General features: G+C 35.0%; 1 pseudogene; it reads left to right on the top strand.

Annotated features, from left to right (window-relative positions):
- Positions 1-24982: 24982 nt before the first annotated feature.
- On the top strand, positions 24983-26011 carry LOC112930777 (heterogeneous nuclear ribonucleoprotein A1-like; annotated as a pseudogene).
- Positions 26012-26329: the final 318 nt, after the last annotated feature.

Genomic DNA, 26329 nt, shown 5'->3' with positions numbered 1-26329 from the left:
CTGACTTCACATTTTAAAAAGAACGATTAGAAAGAGTTTTTTTTTTTAATGTAGCAAACACTGGACATGAAGGTAAATATAGACAGTTCATTTTTACAGTCATTTCTTTGCCTTAGTCCTCTCTGTTCTAATGAGCAAAGCCATTCTTTTCCCTAGGCCTCAGGGTCTATATTTTAAAGAAGGTTCTTACAATCTTAACACAAAGTGAGATTTATCTAATTAGCCTCTGGCATCGAGCAAGACTATAATAAAATAAAACTGATGGTTTTCTACTTTCCTTGTGATCATCCTTTTTCCTAGTTTGGAGATGCATGCATTGTTCAAGAATATGTTTCTTAAAAAAAAAAGAATATGTTTCTTGTTCTATATCAATCATTCAATAAGTTAAAATTCTGCTGATGCACAATTTTTGTCTGTATCAAAATGTGATATTGGACTGTGGTACTTCCAGCAGGTACTTTGCGGCAGTCACTAAGGAAAGTTTGAGCCATGCCAACTTGAAGTCTGTTATGTGAGCATCTGTAATGAATGCTCCCAAAGCCCGGTGCACCCAACTAAGCTATGAACTCTGTAGTTACTCTTGAAGACCCTTACCTGTGGCTATGTCTTGTTGGCTGGATTTGTAATTTTATGGCATTTTGTGGTCAATGTCTTATTGACAGAATTTCTTGTTTAGCCCTGGTAAACAGGAAATGTTACCTATGGCATTTTAAACTTTGCATTTGTGAAATACTCTTAATTATTAATCAGGAAATGTCAAAATCTATGTTTGGAGCTACCTTCTGTGTTTCTGACCAATATATATAATTTCCTACTTGAAAATTTCACTTTGCCATTGAGAAGGCACCTTAAATTCAACATGTCTAAATCTGGGCATTTAGTCTACAGCAGGCCATCAACGATGTTGCTCAAGCCAGAGGTATGCAAGCTGTCTTTGAATTATCCCTCTCTCCTATCCAATGCCTACTTTCATTACTAGGATATAATGACCAGAGGGTCAAGAGCTACATCTGAATTATTTACTATTGCATTCTAGTGCCATAAAAATTTCCTGGTCTTTGGTTAGATGCTCTGAAAACAATTACAGAATAAATTATTAATAACATTGACTCTGTAGTCAGACAATCCTGGGTCAAATCCTGGTTCTTTGCCTTACCAACAATTAACTGAGTTGATTAACATTTCCTACTCATTTTCTGGTCTCAAAAATGAGTCAAAATATTATCTATCTTATAGGATTGTAGTAAATATTACTTTTGATAGTGCATCTTAAAAGGTTGGCACCTGGTGAGCACTCAAAATCACAAACTCTGAGGACCTCTGTGGTATGTGGTCTGCTTTATTTCCATGGCTTAATTACCTAAACTATTGAGAAATTCTTCTATTCCCATTGGCCTTTTAGTGAAGTCAAATGTATTAATTTTTTTCTAGTTATCTATAAAAAGGAGGATATCTATGCATTAACATGGAAAGTTGGTTGTAAATAAATGTGTTCCTTGCAAGCATTTAGCTTGAAGCTGGCATTTCATCTTACGGAGTTATACTCTTCATTAGGAAATAAAATACTGTTTCATTGCTTCTAGCATAAAATAATATAGATTCTTCATGTGAGAGTACAATATTTGTTCATATGCTAAAACAAAAATATAAAGAGCCTGAGAAAAACATTTATTAGTCAAAAATTCTCTTTGATTCATGGGTCATATTCAAATGTAAGACATTTTAAATCATTATTTAATCATATTTGGATTAAATGGTTCCCAATCCTGTATCATATTACAAAATGATATTAAGCTAACTTATTATAGAGATAAATTTTTATATATTCATTATTTTTATATATAATAAAATAAGTTATCCCTATAATAAAAATAAATAATAAAATTATCCTTATAATTTTATTTATTAATATGAGTTAAAATTTTTTCTTTTTCATTTTATTTTCCAAGAAATGCCTCAAGTAAAAGGAAGGAACTAGATAGTTAACTTATAACTTAAATTCTAGAACAGAGGATGGGCTATACATCCTTCTATCTACCTAGCATGCTGGCTGCTTAATCACAGTCCATGTTAGTTTATCAATTTTTGGAACTATGAAAAATTAAAATATCTTAAAGGAACTTTAAAGTAGTAAAGAGCTAAGCTCAGGATATTTTAAAACACATATTAGAAATCTCCTTTATTGAAGCCTGCTTTCATTTTAATGTATGGATAGGGTCTTTCAATGAATGCACCCATTGTAAATCCTACTGTTAACACATAGAATAAAATAAGCTGCTATCAGGTCTTCACATGAAATTAAACTGCATACAGTTGGATTAGTAAAATACAAAATACATGAATAAAATCAGCCATATGCTACTGTTTTCAGATCCATGGAGCATTCAAGAAATAATTAGCTGAATGGGTTCTAGCAACCTATTTTGTATAAGTATTGGCTACTTTTTTCCTAAGATTCTATTAACATATCAGACAGAATTAAAAAGGTACAAACTCACTAAAATAAAGAATACAAGAGGGAGATAAAGAGTGGGTGGAAAATGCTTAAAACTTTTGCTAATTATGGAAAGTATAAATTGATAAGTAAAGTGGAGGAAGCCAACTTCTAATGAAGATGAATGTAGCAAGAGGAATTCCACTTTCTTGACTGAATTCAGAATGGGCACCAAATAATGGTGAATGGAAATGAGTCATGAAATGAAGATAGGAGGATTAATTTCATTTATGCATGCAGCAGAGATTTATGCTCATTCATAAGAGTAGAATGACTGAGATCCAGAAGTTTAATATATGAAAGAAAAAAACATTTTTTTTTTGTTTTCAAAATTAATTGAAAAAATGACCTGCAAAGAATTAATGTGGCTTGTATGAAGCACCTCTACATTTTGGGATTCATGGGTCTACCAAGACAATTACTGGACCTATACCTGTATATCTAAGAGAAAATCTCTGAATCAATAAATATTACCAACCCAGAAAGAGCTCATGTTCATATTGTTTTCCTTTTTTAAAATCTGAATAATCATGAGTTACCAAATACCTTGTAATGTGAAAGAGAAACACACACACACAGAAACAAATAACTGTGGAAGAAATAGAAAACTGCCAAAACCTCAGAAAGATTCATGAAAAGTTCCATCTATGAAACAAGAACAATATGCTAGAAAAAAAAGAAGCAATGAGGGGGGCCTGGGTGGCTCATTCAATTAAGGATCTGACTCTTGATTTAAGCTCAGGTCATGATCTCAGGGTTGTGAGAAGGATCCCTGTGGGAGGGCTCTATGCTCAGTTGGGATCTGCTGGAGATTCTCTCTATCCCTCTCCTTCTGCCCCTCCCCCTGCTGTGCTCTCTCCCTCTCTCTCAAATAAATAAATAAATAAATAAATAAATAAATAAATAAATCTTAAAAAAAAAAAGGGAAACAATGATAGTATTCAGTCATTTCTAAGTATTGCAGGCCAAGAGATGTGCAGAGGGGAGAGAAACTTACCATAGGTAGATCATATTCTTTAATAACTGAAATTGAGATCATAGAAGATGGCATTTACCATAAGATTAGACTCAGATGAAGAAGGATTAATGATTTTGAATATTGCTTAGTAAAAAAAAATTCTGACTAAAACAAGAGGAAAATATGATAGAGAATAAAGAAATAAGTATAGGGAATGTATCAATTTCCATAAAGAAGTCTAATGTGTGTTATTGGAGTTTTACTAAAGAAAAGGAGAGAAAAGGGCAGGTAAGAAGCAACGTTTGAATAAATAATAGCTGATAATATTTCCAGAGTGATGAAAAGCAAAAAATACTATTCACTGCAAGTAAAGTGAATACAAAGAAAAAAGACACACCTTTGGCATATCATAGTAAACTCTCTGAAAATATGACTTTACAAACACATACCACACACACACACACACACACACACAATGAATCCCTAAAGCATTCAGAAAAAAAACATAACTGGAGTATTAACTTCGAAGGGAAGATAAAATTGATAACTCATTTCTTACTGGAACCATGAAAACCAGAAGATAATGGCATGATAGCTTTATTTATTTGAGAAAAAGGGCCTGAGAGAGGGGAGGGGGCAGAGGGAGAGCGAGAAGCAGATTACGCCAGTTGAGCAGGGAGTCTGATGCCAGCTCAATTTCAGGACCCTGTGATCATGACCTGAGCTGAAGGCAGACACTCAACCAACTGAGCCATCCAAGAGACCCTGGAATGACATTTTTAAGGTGGTGAAATTAACTGCTAGAAGCTTATAACCAGAAAAAAAACCATGTGAGAATAAAGGCAAAATAAAATATTTTTAGACAATCAAAAACTAAGATTTATAGCCAAGAGACCTAGCATCCCTCCTCATTAAATTCTTACTAAAGTTCTTCATGCAAATAGAATAAGATTCTCAGTGCAAACACAGAAAGGAGAGTAAGAATAAAAAGTTATTGAAAGGGTGTATCAGTAAATCAAATGCCTATTGACTATAACACAATGATTATAACTTCTTTTGAAGTTTAATGAAGAACAAAATTGATGATAATTACTTAATAGGTAGGAGGAGGATATTGAGGAAATGTCTTAGAAGTGTCTTGCTTTCTTAAGGAAGTGGTAAGAGTACTTATATACAAGTCAAGAATCTGTGTTTAAGGGCACCTGGTGGGCTCAGTCTATGGAGCATGTGACTCTTGATTTTAGGGTTGTGTGTTCAGGCTTCATGTTGGGTTTAGAGACTACTTAAAAATAAAATCTTTAAAAAATATTAAATAAAGAATATGTTTAAGTCTCTAGGGCAGATACTAAAGAATGATAGAATTTATAACTCACAAACTAGTAGAATTAATAGTAGTATTAATTTAAAAATTTAATTGATAAATAAGAGAAAATAGGAGAAAAAAAGTAACAGGAAAGATTGGACAAATAGTAAGATAATTGAACATTCCAAGTACATTAGTAATATCTTTATCAGCAAATTGAATATATGCTCATTTAAAAATTGAGTTAAAAAAACTGTATGTTGTGGGACACCTGGGTGGCTCAGTTGGTTAAGTATCTGACTTCGGTTCAGGTCATGCTCTTAGGGTCCTGGGAAGGAATCCCACATCGGGCTCCATGCTAAGCAGGGAAGCTGGTTGTCCCTCTCCCTCTCCTTTTGCCTCTGCTGGTGCTTTCTCTCTCAAATAAATAAATAAAATCATCAACAAAACAAACCAAAACCCTAAAAAAAAGCACATGTTGCTCACAACAAAATGTATATAATCACATACAAAGTTTGAAAATAGAAGTGTGTAAAAAGATTATGCAAACACAATAAAAATGTTATTGTAATTGTTTTGATGTCAGGGAACTAAAGAGGATTTAAGGGACTGTAGATAATGAATATGTGGACTCCTGACTTCTTCACCTTTCTTTCTGTGCCCTTTTTGGAACTGTAAAGAAATTAACTTGGATTTGAGTTTCTTGTATAGCATGGTCTCCTATATTAAAATAGCCAACACCATGACCAACACTTCTTTACTGTGAATGAACCACTATGATTTTGGTCTTTCATGATTTCTTATATACAGAGGAATATGAAATTTAGGAAAGTCTATATTTCTGCTGCTCTCTGTGTATTGTTTTATTTCGGATGTTAGAAGCTATTTACTATTTTTCTCTTTTTGAATTTCTGCTGTACTAACTCTTACCCCTCATTACAAGAAAAGTAGTTGTCATCTTTCCATTAAAGGGGATTACAATCATCTCCTTCGAGATGATTAGGAGAAAAAGAAAATGATATTTTTTAATAAAATACAGTTTACAGGATTTTCTACTCTGTGTAAGATTTTTTTAAAGATTTTATTTATCAGGAGAGTGAGAGAAATCACAAGCAGGGGGCAAGGGGCAGAGGGAGAGGGAGAAGCAGACTCCCTACTGAGCAGGGAGCCTGATGTGGGGCTTGATTCCAGGACCAGAGATCATGATCTGAGCCGAAGACAGACACTTAACAGACTGAGCCACTCACGCACCTCTGTGTATGATAATTATACCTAATATTATTATATTTTATATTTATGATCTGAAGTCTATTAAAGCAAACTTTTATGCTCTAAGACAAAAAAGTTTATGCAATTGTATCATTTCTTTCACAATCTCAGATAGGAAATAAAGCAAAGACTTTCTTTTTAGTCCAACCTCAACCTAGATCTGAAGAAGTCAATTTAACTAAGGACATATGGTGAAACATCTTGTCACTATGAGCCTGTCAATCGTGAAAATTTAAATTCATCCCATTTTTTTTTTTTTGGTCAGAAATAAGTCTATTCCAAAAAATGAAATTGGTTCTCTCATTGTGTCTTTACACACTTTCATACCTCAACCCCATACCCTTATATGGGCCATTGATGTAAATAAAGTGGGGTTCGGTGAAAAGGCTCATGACATGCTAGTAGACTAGACAAACCATGAACTTGAACATAGAAATAGTCCTTTACATCTACTAACTGACATCCTCTGGTGAATGTCACTTGCTATAACTCCTTACTGAATTGGCTCTTCATACTGTGTGACTTTAGGCAAGATTACAAATCTTGTATCTAAGTTGATTTATTTGTAATAGTTGAGGATTATAGTGATTCAAACACTTTTTGTGTAGTAAAGAGAAAGAAGATAGTGTTTATAAAATCATTTCCTAATTTTGAAGTCCATTATATTGATTGTTGGTGTAATGATACATGAATAATGAATTGGGCTTTAGGTGAAAATGATAAATAAATTGGGCTTTTACTATACATAATACTAGCAACAGTCTTTTACTTCCTAAATTCCTTCTCAAACACTGAAACTACCTAATTAACAAAAAACAAATTTAATTTACCTACCTCCTAAAATATTTTTTTTCCTCCTAAAATATTTAAAATGAAATATCCAGGGAGTGTACAGAAAAAAAAAGATTGATATAAAGAGCATACCCTAACACCTCTGTTTTCTCTACTTAATACTAATTACATGTTATATATAATGAAAGGCATTCTGCATACATTATCTTATTTAATCCTTGTGGATACTTGGGGTGAAGCATTAAACTCCTATTTTTAAGGTGAAGTAAATTATGGCTGCAAAGTTTTAAAAATTGACCAAGATCACTCAACTCATAAATGGGCCCAATATTGTCTGACTTTAAAACCCATGTGTGTCAGATGATAGGTTCCTCCAAATATCCATTTTTTCCTTTTTCCTTGGTATTGTAACCTCAGGTTTTAGTCCTGCACATGGCTGCCCAATGTAAGAACTACATTTTCCAGCTGGTCAGGTTAGTAACATCTGGTGTATGGGATGTCAACAAGTGTCATGTGCAACTGCATTATAGCCAACTTTAAGAGAAAGGGCATCTCCTGCTTCTGCCTTTCTTTATTTCTATGGGCTTAAATATGGGTACTATGGCTACAGTTTTAATAATGATCATACCCATGATGTAAACATCACATTGAGTAAGGTGGGGGTACCCATGGTGGCCATGGGAATGACAGGGAACCACCCTATCATTCTTGGATTACTCACAGGTCTTTGTATGAAGAAGAATAAACCTCTGTCTTAGGCCCTTCCTACTTGGGATTTTCAATCACTTACATTTAACCTAATCCAAACTGATGGACCAGACTCATTTTATTTCATCAAGCCACTGACTTAAAGCACTGAATTCACTTGCAAATTCTTATTGCATTAATGAAGATGGAGACTGTGGCTGTTGATATACAACATGCCAAGATTTTATGCCTTAATCTGTTTCAAAATGCTTAACTGTTTCTTACTCTGCCACACTAGGATGTGAAGAGCAGAACAATAGATGTTTTAAGTCGGTTTTAAGGGAAATTATATGGGGTACTGAAGTTTTGTTAGTTGGAATTAAGCCAGAGCACAAGCAGTAACAGCTGGGTAAAAACCCAAAGCGCCAGGAATGCTCTCTCAAAGGAGGAAGTTCTTCCTTTGAAATGTAACCTGAGCGGTGCTGTCAGACACTGACAATCTTTGATGATTATTTTAGACCAACTTTATTGGCTATCCTTCTTCACCAAGAATTGTTATTCAAATTTCTTGGGGAGAAAAATATACATTACTGAAAGTAAAATTTAAGACTCCATATGGTAGGAAGAACATCTATTTGGAACCACATAGATCTGGGTTTAAAGTCATCTTTCCTAATTAACACTGAAGCACTAGCTATTTCCATTAACCTACCTGCAAAAGGAAACATAATCTCGCAGATTTGCAATGTGAGTTAACTGATACAAAATTTTTATAAGTATACAATATATGGTTTGTGTTAAAAATCTTAGTGATCTAAATATATGTTTCCTTACTGAATTCCCTAAATCCTTAGAACATACAAAGATAGTTGTCATGATTTAGGCTGCCTTGAAATCAGAGCTTGATATGAACTGGGTGCAATTTATTTGGAAGGTGATTCCCAGAAGTGAAACAGAGTGGGGAAAGTAAGTCAAGAAATGGAAAAAGCCAGATTAACATGATATTGAGCTATCACTAGAATTGATGCTGGGATTCAGCCCTCTAGAGAGCCACTGAGAAATCATGGAATTTGCCTCTAAATGACCCCAGACAAAAATAGGGAGGTTGAGAAAGTATCTACCACTTTATTCCCTTGCTGGTTGCTTCTTGCCCTTGGAGGAACTAACTGTCATACCCTCTGAGCCATGACTGCAGAAGAATTAAGTGACTTTTGATGACTCTTGGAGAAAGTTCCAAGGCAGATAAGCAAAGGGACACTGTGAGGTGCTCATGAAGTGAGAAGCTGATAATGTGCGTGGATTTTTTTTTTTCCTTAGTTGCACTGAAATCTTGATGAAGCAAGAGGATTTGGCCAGGATATCTTAAGGGTCTGCAGAACAATGTGTGTATATGTGTGTGTGGTGGGAGTCCTATGTTGCTAGCAACAACTGCAAAACCTAAATGTGACATTGCACATTTATAAAGGCAGGTTGACAAAGATGTCAGATTCTTCTGAGTTTTACTGTGCTTGTACCATCTCAGTGTATCAACACTGGGTTTTTTATGGTGAAGAGAAAGAAGTTCTGTTGACTCCTAGACTATAGGATGTTGAGAAAGGTCTTGCCTATGGGAAAGAAAATAATGAAAGGAATAATGATTCCTAGGTCCAACAACTTTTGAAATCATTGCTTTAATGCTAACTATGTGCTGATAATTTAGAAGAACTGGGTGATCTCCTTGATCTTTCTGTGAAATGACACTTTTCCAAAAATAAATGTCACTGTGAAATTGTTCCCTGTATACTTAAAAATGGAACAGAAATGAAAGCCAATATAGTTCTTATTCTGCCAAAAAGTAGTAACATATAACAACAGTAGGCTTCAGTTTATATATCTTTAAAAGTACTGTTTACCCAGGCACAATATATGAGCTATTTTGGTCACCTTTACTAAGTAATATGGTTTTAAGTATCTTTGACAATTCAGTAATAATAATAAAAGCATAATGTGACAGTGTTTAATCTCTTCTATGTATCTGCATTTTTAGTGACTTTTTTGTTTTTTTCTTTTTGTGTGTTTTTCGTTCTCGTTTGAAGAGCTCTGTTTTATTATTTATATTCCACCTGCTTTAGAAAGGAACTTAAAGTCATCAAAAAAAAAAAATAGAAAAAGGCATACCTAAAAGAAAACAATAAATAAAACACACCCTCCTGGAGGATATCAATGAAAAGGAAGTGACAAAAGACTAAACATACTAGGGTATCTAAGTTAAAGGAAAATTATTAATGCTTCCTCATAATAAAGACAATAAAGAAAATATTGAGTTTTATTTATTTATTTATTTAAGATTGTATTTATTTATCAGAGACAGAGAGAGAGAGAGGCAGAGACACAGGCAGAGGGAGAAGCAGGCTCCATGCAGGGAGCCAGACGTGGGACTTGATCCTGGGTCTCCAGGATCATGGCCTGGACCAAAAGCAGGTGCTAAACCACTAAGCCACCAGGGCTGCCTGAAAATATTGAGTTTTAGACCATTTAATAAATAATTATAATCTCCTTTTTCTACACTTAGTTTCTTGTCCAACTTATATTTAAATTGAATTACCATAAAGCTAGGTTTCCTAACAAACTGGAGTGTAAATATCCTAAAAGAATTACTGATTTACAATATTTTGGAAGCTATACAACATGTTTAGTTTTGATGATTTAGATGTATGTTTTAAGACATATCAAATAAATGGAATCCATTCAAAAGGTGGACAGTACGGGTGCCTGGATGACTCAGTTGGTTAAGAGTCTAATTCTTGATTTCAGCTCAGGTCATGATCTCAAGGTTGTGGATCCAGGCCCTTGACTCTCTCTCATTCTTCTTTTGGTCCTCCTCCTGCTCACTCTCTCTCATTCTCTCTCTCTCTCTCTCAAACTAAAAAAAAAATGACAGAAAAATTGGAAAAATATTTTTGATGAAAGCAGATGAACAGATATAGTCTTTGTCTGTAATTTCATCCTAAGTCAACCAGGTGAAGGTACAGCAGTAAACAAATTAGCCACAGACAATCCACAGAGAATGGGCAATATAAGAGGGTCCCTCTATGCTGAACTGAGTAGTCTTTGTTTGGATCATGAAAGGAATATGAACAAAATTAAAAGCTTCCAGGAAATGAGTGACCAGAAAAGAATAGGACTAAAAGCTAACTCAAGGAACGTTTTTCTCTGTCTCATATTCTACTTCCAATCCACCAGGAAAAATAGTTATCTCTACCTTTACAATATCCAAAATCTGACCAGCTCATACCGCCTCCCATGTTACTTACCATTCTGTTTCAAGCTATCACTACACTACCTCTTGCCTGATGATTGTAATAATCTCCCCAGAGGTCTCTTCTTTTACTTCTGTCCCCTAAGTGCTATCCTCAACACAGAGAAATCCTTTTAAAAGTTAAACAGATCATGTTACTTTTCTGCATAAAAAAAAAACCTTCTGCATAAAAAGCCTCTAATAGCTACCCATTCTACTTTTAGTAAAAGCTGTAATCTTTAAAATGGTATTATGCTGAGTGAAATAAGTCAATCAGAGAAGGACAAACATTATATGGTCTCATTCATTTGGGGAATATAAAAAATAGTGAAAGGGAATAAAAAGGAAAGGAGAAAAAAATGAGTGGGAAATATCAGAAAGGGAGGCAGAACATGACAGACTCCTAACTCTGGGAAACCAACAAGGGGTGGTGGAAAGGGAGGTGGGCGGGGGGTGGGGGTGACTGGGTGACAGGCACTGAGGGGGGCACTTGATGCGATGAGCACTGGGTGTTATGCTATATGTTCGCAAATTGAACTCCAATAATAATAAAAAAAAAGAATAAAAAAAAAAGAAACAGTTATAAATGACGACAGGATTCCATGTATATTTCATTCAATTAAACTAGTCCATCATAATATAAAATAATAAAATATAAAATAATAAAATAAAATAAAATAAAATAAAATAAAATAAAATAAAATACTCTGTAAGGCTCCACATGATTCGAGATCTCTCTGATTTAATCTACTACACTAGTCCCCAGGAACACCTTTGCCCTAGGGTTTATGCCTGGCTGTGCCCCCATAGTGTAGCTAACTTTCTTTCTCCTTCAAAGCCTTCTCACCTTCTTAATGGGGCTGTTCTGAACAAGCTGTTTAAAATTGCAGCCCACTTTTTCCCTCATTTTTTTTAAACAGCTATATATATTTTTTCTCTCTCTCTTTTTTTAAGATTTTATATATTTATTCGTGAGAGACACACAGAGAGAGGCAGAAACACTGACAGAGGGAGAAGCAGGCTCCATGCAGAGGGAGCCTGACGTGGGACTCGATCCCAGGACTGCAGGATCAGGCCCTGGTCCGAAGGCGGCACTAAACCGCTGAGTCACCCAGGGGTCCCTTTAAACAGCTATATTTAAATATAATTGACAAAATCATCACAAGTATTTAAAATGTGAAATTTGATGTGTGACAAATTCACACATCTTGAGATTATTATCACAAGGGTGAAGATGAAGATATCCTCAATACTAAAGTTTCCTTATACTCCTTTATAATCCTCATTCCTGCCCCAACCCACTCTCCAAACCTATCCGGGGGCAACCACTGATTGCTTTCCATCCCTGTAGATTAGTTTGCATTTTCTAGAATTTTATGTAAATAGAATCATATTGTATGCATTCTTTTTGTTTGGCTTCTTTAGCTACATTTGTGTCCATCAGTAGTTTCTTCTTTTTAATTGATGAATAGTATTCCCTTGAATACTGTCACTATTTTGTAAATTTACTTATACTTTGATGAAAATTTAAATTGTCTCTAGTTTTGGGCTATTCCAAATAGAGCTGCTTTGAACATTTGTATAGAAGATTTTTTATGAACATATGCTTTTGTTTCCCTTGGGAAAATACCTAGAAGTGGGATGATTGGATCATATGGTTAATCTATGTTTAACTTTTTAACAAACTGCCAAACAGTTTTTTAAAAACACTTGTATCATTTTGCATTCCCATCAGCAGTATATGGCAGGCAGTTTAGTTTCTCCATATCCTTACAAACACTTGGCATGACCAATCATTTTAATTTTAGCATCTTTTCATGTGCTTATTTGCCATCTGTGTATTTTCCTTGATGGGGTCTGTTGAAATCTTTTGCCAATTTTTTTTTTATTAGGTGGTTTGTTTTTTATTATTGAGTTTTAGGATCCATTATATGTTTTATATACTATTATTTTATCAGATAGGTGATTTCCAAATATATTCTCCTTGTCTTGGCCTGTCTTTTTATTCTTTTATCTGTGTTTTTCAAATGGGAGTTTTAATTTTGATGAAGTCCAATTTCCCATTTATTTTCTTTGACTGGATTGTGCTTTTTTTGGTCATATCTGAGAAATCCTTGCCTAGTTCAAGTCATAGAGATTTTCTTGTTTGTTTTCTTCTAAATCTTTTATAAGCTGTACACCTAGGACCATAATCCATTTTGAGTTAACTTTTGTATATGGTGTGAGGTATGAGTTAAAGTGCTTTTTTTTGGATAGGAATATGCAATTGTTTCAGCATAGTTTATTGAAAAAAGGACAATATTTTCTCTTCTCACTTGCCTTTGCATCTCTGTTGGAAGACAATTGTGTATGTGTGAGCGTATTTCTAAACTCTTTTTATATGATTGATCTATTCTTCTATCTTGATGACAATAGCCCATTATCTTGATTTTGCAGCTTTATAATAAGCCCTGAAATCAGGCAGTGCCATTAGTCTATAACTTTTCCCCCTACTCTTTTTTATTTGTTTGGCTGTTTTACGTCCTTTGCTTTTCTCTATGAATTCTTAAATCAGCTTTTAAATTTCTCAAAAAAAAAAAGCTTGCTGGATTTTGATTAGGATTGTACTAACTTTATAGATCAATTGGGGAGAATTAACATCTATTTTTTAGGCCTCTTCATTTCTCTCAGAAATGCTTTGTAATTTTTCAATGTGCAGTTCTATCAGATTGTTATATTTATCCCTAAGGATTTTATAATTTTGACACTATTTTGAACATTGTTTTATAAATTTGAATTTCTGATTGTTCATTATATATATATATATTTTTTCACAACTGTGCTAAACTCGGTGGCTATATTCTATAAGATTTTCTATAAGAATTATATTGTCTGTCAATGAAGGCAATTTTACCTCTTCCTTTCTGATATGGCTGCATGGCTGCTTTTTATTTCACTCTCTTGCATGATTATACTGGCAAGAACCTCCAGTGAAATTTAGAAAAGAAGTAGTGGGAGTGGATGTCCATGTCTTATTCTTATTCCTGATTTTAGAGGTAAGCGATCAGTCTTTCATACTCAGCAAGATGCTAGCTGTAGGTTTTTCCTAAAATCTGTGGGTTTTATACTTTAATAATCCCATCTATTTTTTTCCTCCCTGTTTGTCTCTTTGCAGTTACTGGCTCATTACTATCCTTGTTCTCAATGCCAGCAGACCTTTTACGTTAGCCTTCCAATTTCCTGTTTCTCATACACAAGGAGTCAAGAACTAACATTTATAAGATAAGTGCTATGTGCCAAGTATTGTGCTGGGTGCTCTTAAATCTCATTTAGTGGACATAACAACTCTGTCAGGTTATATTTCCATCATTTTATATGCCAGGAAGGCTTATAGAGCTGACATGACAAATGCCAAATTACACTGTTGTACAAACGTGATTCAGTCTATACTAGTAACATCGAGGACATAGATACGTCATGCAGTGCAGGATATACAGCATATACTAGGCTCCTCTTCTTGAAACATTCATTAACTAATAAATGAATCTGAGGCCTTTGGTCTTTCCACTATGCCTCACTGCCTCCAAAGTTTGCTTGGGAAACTAGAATACACATTTTTTAGAATGACATATGAGCATATGTTTTAGAATGACATATGACATAGGTGTTGAGTGAGGGCTTGAGATTTGCTCCACTGAGGAAAATGTATAAATTTCAGAATTTGAGTTTTTTTAACCAGCTCCATTGCTTTATGGTCCCCTTACTTTTATTCTAGTTCTCATTTGTGTTTCAAATTGGAAAATCTATCTGATCACAATCTTGGAATAAATAGGTTGTGCTGTGCTTGCTTTCTCATTCTGTTTCCAAAAGAATTATTTATGGAATTATAATAGAACAAGAAAAATATATCCTTGGGGTAAATAACAAAAGTGTAGGGATACTCGGTTTTGACATAGCTATTCTCTGTGCTTATCTCTCATTTTTATAGTGTATTGTTGTTTTTGCGATTTTAGAGAACAGACTAAAACTTGCTGCTTTCTAGCAATTTCCATCAAACACATCCAGAAACTGGACTCCTTTATCTTTCCTCTCTAGAAATTCTTTGCATTTGAGTAGTTGGCTAATGCAATGAGTTTTCTGTCTAAATGAAATTATAAGGCCTCAGAGGAAGTGGTTGTGCTTTTCAAGTAGGGATTAATACAAGATCATGCAGCTGCTACTCAGCAAACAAGAGATGTGTGTGTTCTAATAACCAACCAGTATAATGCTTTGCTGGGGTAATGCTATTGGACCGATGCCAAGTTGATTATGGATATTTGCATAGCAAATTCCAACCAACATTTAACTTATATGCTTCATCTGCAGAAGCTACCACAAAGGCTTGATGGCCTGCAACTTTTCCATTATTCTATCTAATGCTGCTCCTTCTCTTGGCTCTTCCATCTTGGCAGTGGAACACTTAATATTTCCTTTTGTTTTAATCTTTATTTTCAGGGCATCTCTACTTTTATTATAAGAGAATAATGAAATTATTTTTAAGACCTCCAGTGAATAATACCCATCACATCCCAAATCATCCAGATAGAGATTCCTAGAGAAACAAACTCACTAGTTTATTAAAAAAATATTCAATGGATTTTCAATTACCTATTTCAATTAAAAACTTACATTGTTTGGTGTTCTTAAATATCTCTCCCAATTTTATGATCAAGCTTTCTAGCTTACTTTCTGACTACCCACTTCTACTCTTCAGATACTCCTACAGTCACATCAGATTATAAAATACTTACTATTACTTTTTATATGCTGCCTAGAAAACTCTATACCCTCTTTTGCCACCTGGATATCTCCACCATACTTCAGGAATCAATTAGAATTTTATATCATTTGTGAAGTTCTTATTACTCAATGCCTTCCTCCCAACAACAATTCAAGACTGTTTACTTAGTATAGTAAATAAACCTGTGGTTTAGAACATGAAAACTTCAACTCAGTCCAAGTTTAGTTTCTGTAATTTTTGACAAGTTATTTATCTCTTTGAGTCCCTTGCAGAGAGACTCTGCTTTACTGTAAAAAAGTAGCATATGGCTGTAAGATTTAGATCCTTGTGGGGCTCCCTGCATGGAGCCTGCTTCTCCTTCTGCCTGTGTCTCTGCCTCTCTCTCTCTCTCTGTGTGTGTGTCTCTCATGAATAAATAGATAAAAATCTTTAAAAAAATAAAACATTAAAAAAAAAAGATTTAGATCCTTGTTACTCAAGGTGTTATCCAAGGAGCAGCATTGGTATCACCTGGAAACTTATTAGAACTGCAGCATGCCAGGCTCCACTTGAAATCTACTGAATCAAAGTGTTCATTTTAATGCAATCTGTAGGTGATTTGTAGGCACATTTATTAATTTCAGAGGAATACTGACATAACTGCATTTAGCATTGTCCTTTTCAACCAGAATACCCATTCACTAAATACTAATTTCTCTTCCCATTAAGCTGTTCATCCATACTATTTTGAATATGGCATTCATTTATAATAATCATTTGTTTAATTGTGTTTCTCATCTGTTAGATTGTCACTTCTTAGTGGTAAAGGTCTTTGTATATAGTAAATGCTTAATAAATATTTATTGACAAGGTGATTAACCAATGCACAACATTTAGAAATGTATAATGAAGGTAAAAATGGTGTGTCTAGAAACTGAAATTTTAAATACCACACTAAAAATTCTAATTTATTAAGGTAAGGGTAACATGCAATCTTTGGATAGTATACGTGAATTTACTTGATCATCACTTTAGAATTCACTCATCTATGATGATGAATTACATTTAATTCGTGGATGTGTTTATGAGTTCCATAATCTAATACATTGTTTTTTACTTTTAGAATTATATTGCCCTACATGAACAAAAATAAATGCTGCAAAGAATTACAGAAAGAAAAGAAAACAAGGGGCAAACCTTTTATCATACATATTAGAAAATTGCTATAACTTTGGAAGGTTTAAGTATAGATCAACTAAGAACCCAGCTACTCAGACTGGCCAGATAGGGGCTGGAGCATATTCTCCTTGAAGAACAATGATATAGCATAATATAAGTACCCAAAGGACAGAGTGACCTCAAGATAATAACTCTAGAATAATTTCAGATAGGCATTAGTACCAAAGACAATGCCTGGCTTATCAAATTGAAGTTGCTGAATAAATAGTTATTAAATGAATTACTATCATGGATTCATAAAACATTAAGCAAAAAGCATAATTGTAGATATTCTAACAATGAGTAGAGAATTTTGGGAAATGGAAAATTGCACAGAAAATTATTTCAAATATGCTTTGAGATTATCTCAAATATGCTCACAGATGAGATGCCTGGGTGGCTCAGCAGTTGAGTGTCTATCTTTGGCTCAGGGCATGATCCTGGGATCCAGGATTGAGTCCCACATCAGGTTCCTTGCAGGAGTCCTGCTTCTCCCTCTGCCTGTGTCTCTGCCTCTCTCTCTCTGTGTCTCTCATGAATAAATAAATAAATCTTTAAAAAATATGTTCACTGACAATTCGGTCAGTATCACACAATGCTCTGTTTCTGCTGCCACTTTGCTGGTTCTGCTGCCTATGTAGGGATACTGACCCTTTCAAGGGTGCAACTGTTTTTTTCTTCTGTGCAATGTTGCCCCATCACACATTGGAGTTATTTGGATTGGACCACACTACTTCCAACAGATACCACTATTTTGACTGTAACTCAGTTGCCTTTAGATGCCTGAATCAACTGTGATTACTGTGTGTTCTGATTCAAAGAACATTGCCAAAGGTTCATTTGGAATATCGTCTTTTTGTTTTTCTCCTAGTTATTATCACTGCCTTCATTACATACTACTCATTACTCTGCCTAAGCACCAAAGCCTTTTCTATAGGATTCAAGAAGGTCTATATCAGTTAGGATCCTGGCAGAAAACAAATTACATTTGTAAATTGCGTAATTTGAAGAGAGTTAATGAAGGGATGATTTACAAAGGTGGGGACAAGAAGCAGTCAAGAAGGTAAAGACGGGTATGGGGAGCAGATACATGATATCTAGCACAGTGTCAAACTAGGGGAGACCATTTATGATGAGGGGGATATTTCTCTCCCATATTATAGCATTCTTTTATCAGTGTTTCCCATCCATGACACAACAAAAGTCTTCAGACATTGCTGAATGTGCCTGGGGGGCTAAGTCATGCTTAGTTGAGAACCATTTTTAGATGAGAAAACTGCAATGTTGAATATATTCACGTTTAATTTGTTAAAAATTAACTACTGGTGATCCCATCTATTATTTTACCCAGTGAATTTATGCACTGAAGGGATCATGAGTAAGAGATATTTATATAACTGATCTTTATTGGGTATATTTTCTCATGACTTCATTGTTTGGTCTCTTCCCTGTGATATTAATGTTTAAAAAATAATTTTTTTTCATGAAGAGTAGGCTTTAAGCCTAAATTAATTCATTTGCTGATCAATCAAAACAGCAATCTATTTCAAGCTGAAAGGAAAACTGGGTGTGATGATCTTATTGAGTGTTGATGTCTTCTGAAGATATTCCCAAAGGTAATTCTAGCTCTATTAAAATTTTACCTTACACATTTGGCCTCACTGAGACTTCGCTCCACTCTGGTGATATTGATGGCCTGGTGTTCCATGGAATGTTCAGTGCAATGGTCTTCTCAATTTCAATCTGTGGTCTTTTCTCATTAAAAAAATAATAATGAATGGCCTTTCCCTTCCAACAACCAAGGAACTCATATTGGGCCAATGGGTATAAGGTTTGGATTTTCAGAGGGATATTTTCAGAAAATTCTTTAGTTCCCCATAGAAATAAATTTGTAGTTCATTGAACTAGTTCAAATATATGGTTAAGCTATAGCAGTGGATATAATTCAGGCTCACATATTTTCCAGCTATATAGCTATTTTTGTGTCTTTAGGTATATTTATGGTATACACAATTATAGATTCTTTGAACAGAAAAATAAATTGTTCTTCCTTTGCCAGTCCCAAAAAAAGGAATCAATCCCAATAGTGACTGACTTTTACAATAATGCAGAAGTGGAGAAACTGGACCAGAGTTATACTCTAGTGCAGCATCTTGACTTTAGGTTTTACCCTAAAGAGCTACAAGTGGTAAAAATCAAATAAAATTACTTACACAGAAGTTTTCGATAAATTGTAATGTTTTTTGCACCTATAAGAGTTCTTGTAACATTCAGTTTGTAAAAGGAGTGGAATGAACAGTTCCTGTCATGATTTGAAAAGTTGCCCCTCCACATCGTGCTTACATTCTGAAAGTCCTTGTGATATTTCAACAATCACGGGAAATAGCTATGTAAGTGTTACAGATGATACTTTCAGGAATTAATTTATAGGCTCAGGAATGTGTTCCAGTATAGGTAGCTCTCAGGGAAAAAAAGTATGTTAGATAGAAGTGAGGAGAGCACCAGAGTGGAAAAAGGGCAAGATATGAATGTGCTAAACTTCGTTTGATCCACAATAAACCAACATTGCCTAGAGTCTATCCCTAGGTAAAACGGTTTCTAAAGAAAAAAAAATATAGAGATGTGAACAATCCAGCAAAAAATCCTATTTGCCTTGATAAAAGGACTAGAAAGCAGAGATATATGAAATAAGATCAGTTCATCAGGACATAAAGATAAGCTTTTGTATTTATCTTCCAAGCAACCTGTGGATTATATTTTTCTGTGTGTTGCCAAATTATATATATATTTTTCCCCAGCTTATATCCCTGGTCTACAAATGGCTACCATTTCCTCTTTACTATGAATAATCTCTACTAGAAGTTTCCATTCTGAGGAGGTGACCATTTATTTGCTAAAATACATAAATAATTAAAAAGTAATGGTATCCTAAAAAGATTTACTTCCTCTGTGTGGAGAGTTATTCTTCATTCAAAGCATGTTTATTTGTGAACCACTATGTGGAAACTGTACCAGAATCTGCGAGTTAAAAATCAGTGATAATCACCTGAGTGTCAATAATCTACCTGAAATGCTCTTTCCCCAGGTGTCTCCCTGGTTCTTTACTCTCATCATGTCCTTCAGGTAGTTACTCAAATACAAATTTCTCAGTAAGGGCTCTCCTTGTTCCCTTATCTAAAATTTCAGCCATCCTTCTACACACCTAACCCCCTTACTTGCTTTGTTCCTCCCTCAGCAACTATTACCATCTACCCTACTTTACTTACTGGTCTTGTCTATTGTCTCTCACACTAGAATATAAGATCCATACAGGATATCCTTGTCTTTTTCTTTTTTTAGTTCTGTAATTCAGGCACTTAGAATAACAACTAACACATAATTGGTGTGGAATAAATAAATGCTGAAACATGGAAAAATGGTAGAACTACCATTACAGCCCTTATCTGGACACCTTTATTTTTCCTGGCTATGAAATGTAATTCACTCTTCAGTCAATCACCTAGGCAGTAATTTTTTTTAAGATCAATGTTTATTTGCAATTTTAGGGAAGGGATTCTGCACCATTTTAATTGTAGGGTTTAACTCAGCAGCTAGATGCTTTTCCAGTAAAAGAGATATTCGAAATAATTTCAAGAAAAATTAAATCTCAATAGACTATCATAACTGAATTGAGCTAAAATTCTACTCCCTCCAGAGTTCGAAGCACAGACATTTTAAGAGTACTGTGATAGGCAGCTCCTAGGGGACTCCCAATGTTTCCTGCTTCTTGGAATTCATGCGTCCTCTCACTGAATAGGGCTGACCTGTGTAAGCATAAGATATGGAGATGATGGCATGCTAAGTGCATGTCTAGTAAACTGCTTCAGTAGTCCTATGGTAAGGTCCACATGGCAAGAAACTGAGGCCTCTCACCAAGAGCCAGCACAAAATAGCCATCCATGTCAGTGTGAAATCTTGGAAGCAGAACTTCCTGCCCCAGTCCAACCTTCAGATGACTTGAGCCCCAGTCAACAACTTGACTGCAACTGTATGAAAAACTGCAAGCCAGTATCACTCATCTGACACATTCCAGAATTCCTAACCTAAAGCTACCAGGTAATATAATAAACATTTATAGTTGGTGTTAAATCACTAAATATAGTAATTTTTAGCATAGCAATAGATTATGCAAGTATGTCCTATCATATTTTCAGAGAACACAACATATTTCTGTGGCATCTCTTATAGTACTGCTTTGATTCTCACAACCACTCTTTTAGAAAATCATTCAGAATATCCCAACATTTTTTTAAATGTTCAAGTTTTTTTTTTAAGGTTTTATTTTATTCATTTTAGAGAGACACCCAGAGAGAGGCAGAGACCTAGGCAGAGGGAGAAGCAGGCTCCCTGCAGGGAGCCTGATGTGGACTTGATCCCAGGACCCCAGGATCACAACCTGAGCCAAAGGTTGTGAGCCACCCAGGCACCCCTAAATGTTCAAGCTTTTAAAGAAAATTATCCCAAAGACATAAGATGACTTGCTTAAGGTTATACAATCGGAGAATGGTGAAATTGAGTTGATCTAAGTCTAAGGACTCTATAGGCAATGCTCTTTCTCCAGTCTATCTGTCTCTGTGGTATGATGCCAAAGTTTTAGTTTTCTAAATCCTTTACAGATTGTCTAGGCCCCTTTTGCAAATCATAGCTGCTTTGGCTATACCAAAGTGCTTTATTTTTTCCTTCCTTTACCTTTCCTGTCTTCTCCATTCTCTCTCTCCTTTCTCTTTATTTGTCCTTTTCTCTTCCTTTCTCCTTCTCCTTCTTCTCTCTTTCAGTAACCAAGTGACACTAAAATTGATGTTAGTGGCATCAAAGAAATGTCCGTATGTTCATTTTACATCTGGGAGAAGAAAGAGGGCTTCTGTGTATTCAATGTGCAACTACTATTCCCATCTTCCTTTGCCCCAGTCATTTTCCTTAGCTACACTATTGGCAGCTCCATGTTTGGAACCGAGTAAAAGGAATGAGGAAAGCAAGGAAAGTTCTGCTTATTCACTGTTATTCACCACTATGTGGCTTCTCATCACAACACCCAGTTATCCTAGACACTGAAGTAGTTGCATAGAGCTTAGACTCATCTGCAATCATCTAGAGACTCAAGACAACTATCATTCTGAATTGCGTCATGCCAAGAAACTAGGAAAAGCATTCCTAGCACTTATTCAAGTACATTTAGAGGGATATCTAAGTTTCCTCCAACATTCACAGCCTTGTGAACAGAGACCTGAAGATTCTATTAGCAACCTGGCCAGTGTCACAATGAGTACAATGTAACACCAAAGGAACAAATCTATGAGCCTAAGCTAACAGAAGAAACAAAATTTCACAAAAACAAAGACCAAAATCAGTGACTTTTTGCCATTTTCTAGATAAGAAGGTATTTGTTATTATAGTTAAAATATAATTTAGATATCTAAGGTAACTGAACTGTTTATTATCTATAGTTTTATTTGTATTGGTATATTAACAAATTATTCTTAAAGAATTACTTCTTTGAAATCAATATTTATTTACATCATTAAGAATTTAATTCAGGACATCTGGGTGGCTCAACGGTTGAGCATCTGCCTTTGGCTCAGGGCGTGATCCCAGGATCCAGGATCGAGTCCTACATTGGGCTCCTTGTGGGGAGCCTGCTTCTCCATCTGCCTGTGTCTCTGCCTCTCTCTGTATCTCTCATAAATAAATAAATAAGTCTTTTCTAAAAAAAATTTTTAATTAATTTCGTTTTCCTTTTACAAACTCCTAAAGTTATTTTAACTTATGATAAAAATGATGGATAAGAGCCTTGTTAGTTATTACTGAAAAATCATCAAACACTCAGAAGATATATTTCTTCATTACTTTATGAGAGAAAAAATTGAATATTGCTTTTGTTTCTTTTTTTAATTTCAGAATATTTTCTATTATCATTTTTCAGGGCAATACCTATTTTTAAAACTTGTGAATTTAGAGTCCAATTTATTCCTTAATGGACTCACTTGTCAACAAGTATTTTAGACCAGCAATATATAAATAGATATATACTACAATATATACTATATTTATTTGTATATGTACGTAATACATAAAATCATAAATACATATTATATAATAATATATTTATTTATATATATTTATATATGTAATATATATAAATATAAGCCACACTTATATATGTCTTTATATGTAAGAAAATATATAAATAAAGCCCACAAACAGCAGTTACCCTATTTGTGGGTTTATATTTCAAACTTTCAATTCATAGAGAAATAATAATAATAAAAATTATTATGATTCAAGGGAGGCTAAATATAAAATGAAAACACAGTGATGGTCTTTGAGGACTGTTTGCCACCATTTGTACTTTCCATTTAATCCTAGATGAACTCCAGTTCACTTTTTCCAATGACTACCTCAGCAGCTCCTCTTCATAGTCTAAAGGGTTAATTAAGAACTTTCTAGAACCATTACAGGACTAAGAATTGATAAACCAGATACTAAGTTTTTTTTTTTTTTTTTTTCCTGAACTTGCTAAAACTGCTTTATTTTTCGAGAAACTTGAATTTGCAGAATGTACTTGGCCTGGACTAAACTTGTTTGCCCTTAAACCATCTGTTTCTAGAAGTTCAGGGTTGTTAACTAATCTCTCTGCCTAACCTACCCTGCTCATGTTCCTCTCCTGTTTCTCTCTTCTCCTGACTTCCTAACATGCCTGTAACATAGAATAACTACTACCAAAACAAATCCTCTGCTAACTGACAGAAGGCATTCTTACTTTTGGGCTGACCCTCCTATAGCAAGCAAATAAAGCTTTCTCTTTCTCATCTGTTATCTGAGAGTTTCATCTAGGGCGCGTGAAAATAGCTCCTTTGCCAAAGTGAAATTCTGTTCTGTGATGACTTCCTTTATACATTTCACATTCTCCTCTTGGGTTTGTTTGTTTTTCTTTTACTCTACTGTCCTTGTTATTGTATGGCTTTATGGCATTGGCTGTTTCATTGTATGGATCACTTCTGCAGCCACATTAATAGAATGCGAATCTTCACCAGGATATAATTTATAAAGCTACTATTCTACTCTTCGGGGGAAACTGGTATCTTTTCGTTCGGGCTTCATCTTCTTTCTCTCCAGGTACCATTTCAAGAGTGCAGTATTTGGTAGGGCAGAGTTGAATACTCCATTATATCTGTTTCTTTTTGAAAACAAATTCAGAGATTTGTGAAATAATCCCTTCCTCCTACTCTCTCTTTTTTAATGAACATCTCATGAGAATATTATTCCTCTCTTTCTTCCTGAAATGATGAATATAGAAATGTTATTGACTTCTATCAAAGGCCAACCCTCTATTTATACTCCAGACCTAAACTCTTGATTTCTCAAGGCCTTTACTCTTGAAATGATCTGCTCTATTTTCTGTATCAATTTCTCCTTTTCTATAGGACTTTTCCTGTCTACAACTAAACAAACTTTAACAGTGTCTGTCTTAAATGACAATAAATGACAAAACTCATAAAAACAGCAGTCTAACAAGATATCATCTAAGCTTGGCCCTAATTCCCTTCCAATTACTATCACATTTCTATGCTGCACTTCCTAAAATAAACAACTTAATGCCATTATCTCTAGTCATTGCCTCTATTTCTTCAATTCTTTTTTCGATCTGTCTAGTAAAGATTTGACTGTGACTACTTCTCTGAGAACTGCTGTTGTCAAGGTCATCCATGTCTTCCACAATACCAAATCTAATATTTGTTTGTTGCCCTTTCATATTTTAAATTCTGGCCATAGTAGACATAATTGACCATTCTTCCTCTTTGAGTGGACTTTTCTCTGGACTTCCATTATATCTCCCTCTTCCAGCTTTCCTCTCACCTCAATTGCCACTCTCCATTATGACTTTTTGGCTTTCTTTTCTTTGTTATCCATGTAAATGTTAGAATAATACAAACTAGGCTTTATCCAAGTCCTTCTTCACTATTTCTTTTTTTATCCATGCAATCTTTTCAGGAGATTTCATCCTTTTAAAGTGTATGTATATTCCAATGATTTCCAGTATATATCCAGTCTACTCCTTGAAACTCCAGTCTCCTATATTGAACTTCCTGCTTGATCTTTCTATTTGAGATGATAAGCATCACAAAGGTGATGATAAGAGTCAAAATACCTTTTAGCCTATAGATGCTGTCGAGTAAGCATTCGTTAAAGTCTCCCCTCCTAATACCATCATGTCTAAGTCAGAGTCGCCCAAAGAGCCTGAAGAGCTGCAGAAGCTCTTCATCAGAGGTTTGAGCTTTGAAACAACTGATGAAAGTCTGAGGAGTCATTTTGAGCAATGGGGAATGCTTATTGACTGTGTGGTAATGAGAGATCCAAATACCAAGTGCTCCAGAGGCTTTGGGTTTGTCCATATGCCACTGTGGAGGAGGTGGATGCAGCCATGAATGCAAGGCCACCCAAGGTGGATGGAAGAGTTGTGGAACCAAAGAGGGCTGTCTCAAGAGAAGATTCTAAATGATCTGGTGGCTACTTAACTGTGCAAAAGATTTTTGCTGGTGGCATGAAAGAAGACACTGAAGAACATCATCTAACAGATTATTTTGAACAGTATGGGAAAATGGAAGTGATTGAAATTATGACTGACCCAGACAGTGGCAAAAACAGAGGTTTGGCTTTTGTAACATTTGATGACCATGACTCTGTAGACAAGACTGTCATTCAAAAATCCCATACTATGAAAAGTTACTCTGAAGCAACTCCTACTCTGAAGTAAGGAAAGCCCTATCTAAACAAGAGATGGCTAGTGCTTTATCCATCCAGAAAGGTAGAAGTGGTTCTGGAAACTTTGGTGGTGGTCATGGAGGTGGTTTTGGTGGGAATGACAACTTTGGTCATGGAGGGAACTTCTGTGAGTGAGGTGGCTTTGGTGGCAGTTGAGGTGGTATGTGGTGGCAGTGGGGATGGCCAGAATGGATTTGGTAATGATGGAAGCAACTTTGGCAGTGGCAGAACCTGTAATGATTTTGGCAATTACAACAATCAATTCTCAAATTTTGGACCCATGAAAGGAGGAAATTCTGGAGGCAGAAGCTTTGACTCCTATGGTAGTGGAGGCCAATACTTTGGCAAATCATGAAACCAGAGTGGCTATGGTGGCTCCAGCAGCAGCAGCAGCAGCTATGGCAGTGGCAGAAGGTTTTAATTACTGCCAGGGAACAAGCTTAGCAGGAGAGGAGAGCCAGAGAAGTGACAGGGAAGCTACAAGTTACAATAAGTTTGTGAACTCAACCAAGTACTGAGGTGGCTGGGCCAAGAAGCCATGTTTTAAATAATACTCATGTGGCTGGGCAAAAAGCTGGAGGGCTGTATTTGTGACTAATTGTGTAACAGGTTATTTTAGTTTTTGTTCTGTGGAAAGTGTAAAGCATTCCGACAAAGGGTTTTAATGTAGATTTTTTTTCCACCCATGCTGCTGATTGCTAAATGTAATAGTCTGATCATGATGCTGAATAAATGTGTCTTTTAAAAGAAAATGGTCAAAATACAATTCTTGTGATAACTTCACTCTAACCTGT

Source organism: Vulpes vulpes, chromosome 12 (assembly GCF_048418805.1).
Source record: "Vulpes vulpes isolate BD-2025 chromosome 12, VulVul3, whole genome shotgun sequence".
NCBI classification, from domain to species: Eukaryota; Metazoa; Chordata; class Mammalia; order Carnivora; family Canidae; genus Vulpes; species Vulpes vulpes.
The sequence above is the reverse complement of the archived record's forward strand: the minus strand, read 5'-3'. Positions and strand labels throughout refer to the sequence as shown.